The sequence below is a fragment of the Dysidea avara genome, chromosome 6, assembly GCF_963678975.1.
Source record: "Dysidea avara chromosome 6, odDysAvar1.4, whole genome shotgun sequence".
Lineage (NCBI taxonomy): Eukaryota > Metazoa > Porifera > Demospongiae > Dictyoceratida > Dysideidae > Dysidea > Dysidea avara.
Genome location: NC_089277.1, coordinates 21,785,739 through 21,792,169, shown reverse-complemented (window position 1 = coordinate 21,792,169; position 6,431 = coordinate 21,785,739).

The window sequence follows — 6,431 nt, the reverse complement described above, 5'->3', positions numbered from 1 at the left end:
GCTTAAGCATGCTTTTATGCAGCCTTTTTGGCTGTGTCAGGCAAATAATGGCTTGAAGAGCTAGCCAATCTTATAAGAAATAGACCCCCCCGCCCTAATGCAAATATACCTGAAACTAGGACGGGAAACAGAGAATTTATTTGGAGTGGCCTTTACCTTATAGTTATCTTTATGCATATGGTCAGTTTTATTACCTACACGGTATCCACCCTGCTGAGGTCTATTTTCAGTAGCTACTTTTCATTAATATAGAAACCGTAGAACATAACATTTTGACAGAAACAGGCAATAGTCTATAACTATACTTACACAACACATGAAGTGCTGTGGTAGCACCTCCAGATCTAGGTGCTATTTTTTTTTACTGAAATAGGCAAACTTTAGCACTTCTAGGTGCTACCATAGCATCTTTAGGTAGTTTTAACAGTGTGCTTTTCTTCTTTGCCACTATTTTTAAATTTATTTATATAGTGTGTAGAAACTCTAAGCGTGACACACAGATGCAAAGTGATTACTTAATACTAAATCTACATAATCTAAAATAAATAACTATACAATAATCCTTCAAAGATGGCGACCCCCTTTACAATTGTGCATGTGCATGTTGTCCATACTGAGAGATGCATGTAGAATTAACTCTAGAGCTGATGTAGTCTCCCTTTAATCATAATCAATCTGAACGTTCTATAGTGGCAGACTGTTGAAAAAGTGCAAAGTATTAGCTAGTACAAAACAATTGCTAGTATAATACCTAGATAGCCTAAGAAAGTGTCTGAAGAGTCACATGGCCTGGGATCCACAATTTCCCCTGTGTTCAACCAGCATAATTTCTTGTATTTATTGATGGTTTACAAGAAGTGGCTAAGATAGCTAGCCTAGCAGTGAAAAAAGGAATCAGCCTTCACAACAACCAGGATTAAGTCAAGTTTGGCAATGGCTTCAGTGATGTTCAAATAATGACATTGTGATTAAGTCATTACTAACATCACCACTATTGCAGCCATTTCTTGACAGCTATAATTTTTGCACCATCTTCCATAGAAATTAGTTAAAACTGTCTTGATATGCTTTAAACGTGAAAGACAATGTAAAGAACATTACTCCTCACGATCAGTTTATTCTGCTTGGTAAAAGTCCTGTGGTTTCTTTGGTAAAATGCTACAAAGGTACATGTCTATACCATAACCTTACCTAGAGGTGGTTATAGTACATGTATTTTAAAATTATCTAAGTGTGATATGGGTTGAGGAGCAAACAAACAGATCAACTTGCACCACAGAGGTCAAATTATGGCCTAAAGGGGAGAGTAACTATATGCTGTCACAGTCCTCAAGGGCTAATCCAACCACTTTTTCCCATCCTTCTCAGTATAGCTATCCTGAGAATTCAGCATATCTTCTCTTTTTACAATACACTTAACTCAGCATAAAAATTAATGACATGGCAATGCAGCTATAACAATAATAATTATAATATATAAGTATAACGTCTAGCTACTTTTACGTAAATGTCACTTTACTAATTGGACATGACATTGTGTAGCTCTGATCATGAATTCATGATGATATCTAGCTATAAGCTCTGACCACTAGTGGTTGATATATATAAGTATATAATTTCAGGATGCTATTATAAATTATTGGCAAGATACATACATGCAGGAGGTTAGGTTGCCACATAATAATTGACATCAAACAATCTTAATGACCACTCTATTGGCTACTAGCAGGCCTTCAGTGCAGCATAAGTAGTTAATTATTTTTTGTAATTGTATTCTATTTGCGCTGTACTGTAAAGCTTCTATTACTATTGCTAAAGTGTACTTTATTTGATAGTTCCTTTAAAATATGTCACTGCTCTATTAGAGTAAATTATGAGAATCTACATACACTCATATACTTTTCCTGTATATTAGGTGATATATATCAACTGCAGAAAATCTGTTCAATGCATTCTGCATTATATTGGTAAACTTCCAAGGTATCAAGACACACGGTAGTGTGTCGTGCGGCCCAAGAAGCCGGCGCGTAACACCCGTGAGTATATTGACAGGAAGAAAGAAAACGCAATTTTCGCACCTCCGTAGCTCTGTGCTTCCTTGATGAAACAAGACGATTTTTGCTGTGGACATGCCCCCCAACTGCAGCACTCTACATTCCAAATTTGAGCGAAATCGCTTCGCGCGTTCCCGAGATACGCGACTTCAAAAATTGGCTGAGTTTCTTCGTTTTTTTTCTTCTTCTTCTTCTTCTTCTTCTTCTTATTTTTCTTTTTCTTGTCGCACACTTACAAAAACTGCTATAAAACTCGAACGCGTTATCCGATTGCCTTGAAATTTGGCACACAGAAGGGGGGTATAAAGGCGCATCTCGGTACCAACTTTGGCTGGAATACCATAAACAGACAAAGAGTTATGAGCGATTATGCACGAAAAATAACACCAATATGTTGTCACGCCTACAGGGTAAACCGCGTATGGGAAGAAGCTGAAAATCGGTGGGTGAATAGGTTAACTATTGAACCTCAAACCTTTTGTGGTTTGAAAGAAATCGAGCTAAAAACCAGGAAGATACAGCGAAAAAATCAACAGTGTGTAACAATTACGCAATCGAGATTAGCTAATTTTTAATATTTTTATTTTATTATTATTATTATTATTATGCTTGCCACGCCTACCAGGTAAACCGCTTGGGGTAATGCTTTCAAAATCGCTGTACAGATGGAGTTATCATCTTAGAAAGGCTCTTCAATGGTGTAGAAGAATCAGACTTAAATCCACGGAGTTATAACACGAAATCCAACTTGGTGTAGCAAGTGCGAGATCGAGATACTCTAATAGAGCAGTCATCCTAATAGAGCAGTCACCCTGAACAGAATTAAAGAGATCAGTTAGAAATAAGTAACCTGTATAGAGATCAGCTACAAACAAATCACCCTGTAGAGAGTTCAGCTACAAACAATTCACCCTGTTAAAACATCAGTTAGAAGAAGATTTCTTGTAGAGAGTTCAAATACAAACAAATCACCCTGTTGAAAGATCAGCTAGAAGATGTCACCTTGTAGATAGTTCAGTTACAAAGAAACCACCATGTAGAGAATTCAGCTACAAACTAGTGACCCTGTAGATACATCAGCTAGAAGAAGTTACCTTGTAGAGAGTTCAGCTACAAAGAAACCATTCTGTAAAGAGCTCAGCTGCAAACAAATCACCTATACAGAATTCAGCTACAAACAAATCACCCTGTAGAGAGATCAGCTAGAAGAAGTTACCTTGTAGATAGTTCAGCTACAAACAAATCATCCTGTAGAGAGATCAGCTAGAAGAAGTTACCTTGTAGATAGTTCAGCTACAAACAATTCACCCTGTACAGAGCTCAGTTAAAAGAGGTTTCCTTGTAAAAAGTTCAGCTACAAACAAATCACCCTGTAGAGAGATAAGTAAGAAGAAGTTACCTTGTAGATCGTTCTGCTACAAACAATTCACCCTGTAAAGAGATCAGCTAGAAGAAGTTACCTTGTAGAGAGTTCAGCTACAAAGAAACCATCATGTAGAGAATTCAGCCGCAAACAAATCATGTATAGAGAGTTCAGCTACAAACAAATCTCCCTGTAGAGAGATCAGCTAGAAGAAGTTTCCTTGTAGAGAGTTCTGCTACAAACAAATCACCCTGTAGAAAGATCAGCTAGAAGAAATCACCTTGTAGAGAGTTCAGCTTCAAAGAAACAATCATGTGAGAGTTCAGGTACAAACAAATTGTCCTGTAGAGAGATCAGCTAGAAGAAGTTACCTTGTAGAGAGTTCAGCTACAAAGAAACCATCATGTAGATAGTTCAGGTACAAACAAATCACCCTGTAGAAAGATCAGCTATAGAAGAAATCACCTTGTAGAGAGTTCAGCTACAAAGAATCTATCGTGTAGAGAGTTTAACTACAAACAAATCACCCTGTAGAAAGATCAGCTATAGAAGAAATCACCTTGTAGAGAGTTCAGCTACAAAGAAACCATCATGTAGAGAGTTCAGCTACAAACAAATCGGCCTGTAGAGAGATCAGCTAGAAGAAATTACCTTGTAGAGAGTTCAGCTACAAAGAAACAATCATGTAGAGAGTTCAGCTGCAAACAAATCACCTGTAGAGAGTTCAGCTAGAAACAAGTCACCCTGTAGAGAGATCAGCTAGAAACAAGTCACCTTGTAGAGAGTTCAGCTAGAAGAAGTAACATTGTAGAGCTACAAAGAAGCTACCATGTAGAGTTCAGCTGCAAACAAATCACCCTGTAGAGAACTCAGCTACAAACAAATCGCCCTGTAGAAAGATTAGCTAGAAGAAGTTACTTTATAGGGAGTTCAGCTATGAACAGATCACCCTGTAGAGAGTTCAGCTACAAACAAATCACCCTGTAGAGAGTTAAGTTACAAAGAAACCACCATGTAGAGAGTTCAGCTGCAAAAAAAATCAATCACTCTGTAGAGAGTTCAGCTAGAAGAAGTCACCTTGTAGAGAGTTAAGCTGCAAATAAATCACCCTGTAGAGAATTCAGCTACAAACAAATCACCCTGTAGAAAGATCAGCTAGAAGAAGTTACCTTGTAGAGAGTTCAGCTACAAAGAAACCACCATGTAGAGAGTTCAGCTGCAAACAAATCACCTGTAGAGAATTCAGCTAGAAACAAGTCACCCTGTAGAGAGATCAGCTAGAAACAAGTCACCCTGTAGAGAGTTCAGCTAGAAGAAGTCACATTGTAGAGAGTTCAGCTACAAAGAAACTACCACGTAGAGAATCCAGCTGCAAACAAATCATCCTGTAGAGAGTTCAGCTAGAAGAAGTCACCTTTTAGAGAGTTCAGCTACAAAGCAACCACCATGTAAAGAGTTCAGCTGCAAAAAACTCAATCACCTTGTAGAAAGATCGGCTAGAAGAAGTTACCTTGTAGAGAGTTCAGCTACAAAGAAACCACCATGTAGAGAGTTCAGCTGCAAACAAATCACCTGTAGAGAGTTCAGCTAGAAACAAGTCACCCGTAGAGAGTTCAGCTAGAAGAAGTCACATTGTAGAGAGTTCAGCTACAATGAAACTCCCATGTAGAGAGTTCAGCTGCAAACAAATCACCCTGTAGAGAACTCAGCTACAAACAAATATGCAGTGAAAAAGATCAGCTAGAAGAAGTTACCTTGTAGAGAGTTCAGCTACAACGAAACCACCATGTAGAGAGTTCAGCTACAAACAAATCACCTGTAGAGAGTTCAGCTAGAAACAAGTCACCCTGTAGAGAGATCAGCTAGAAACAAGTCACCTTGTAGAGAGTTCAGCTAGAAGAAGTCACATTGTAGAGAGTTCAGCTACAAAGAAACCACCATTTAGAGAGTTCAGCTGCAAACAAATCACCCAGTAGAAAGTTCAGCTATGAACAGATCACCCTGTTGAGAGTTCAGTTAGAAACAAGGAATCCTGTAGAGAAATCACCTAGAAGTATCACCTTGTAGAGTTCAGCTACAAACAAATCACCTGTAGAGAGTTCAGCTACAAACAAATCACCCTGTAGAGAGATCAGCTAGAAGAAGTTACCTTGTAGGGATTTCAGCTACAAACAAATCACCCTGTAGAGAGTTCAGCTACAAAGAAACTATTCTGTAAAGAGCTCAGCTGCAAACAAATCACTTGTACAGAATTCAGCTACAAACAAATCGCCCTGTAGAGAGATCAGCTAGAAGAAATTACCTTGTAGATAGTTCAGCTACAAACAAATCACCCTGTAGAAAGATCAGTTAGAAGAACTTACCTTGGAGAAAGTTCAGCTACAAAGAAACCATTTTGTAAAGAGCTCAGCTGCAAACAAATCACCTGTACAGAATTCAACTACGAACAAATCACCCTGTAGAGATCAGCTATAAGAAGTTACCTTGTAGATAGTTCAGCTACAAACAAATCTCCCTGTAGAGAGATCAGCTAGAAGAAATTACCTTGTAGAGAGTTCAGCTACAAAGAAACCACCATGTAGAGAGTTCAGCTGCAAAGAAATCACCCTGTAGAAAATTCTGCCAGAAACAAATTGCCCTGTAGAAAGATCAGTTAGAAGAAGTTACCTTTTAGAGAGTTCAGCTACAAAGAAACCATTCTGTAAAGAGCTCAGCTGCAAACAAATCACCTATACAAAATTCAGCTACAAACACATCACCTGTAGAGAGATCAGCTAGAAGAAGTTACCTTGTAGATCGTTCAGCTACAAACAATTCACCCTGTAGAGAGAGCAATTAGAAGAAGTCACCTTGTAGAGTGTTCAGTTACAAAGAAACCACCATGGAGATTTCTGTAATCAATATATGTGACCGGATTTGCGAAAAGGGGTCTTCCACACACATCCAATTCCGTAAATGTTGGAGACCATAACTCAGTGTTCAAGTAACATAATTATTAACCTGAACATTTCACC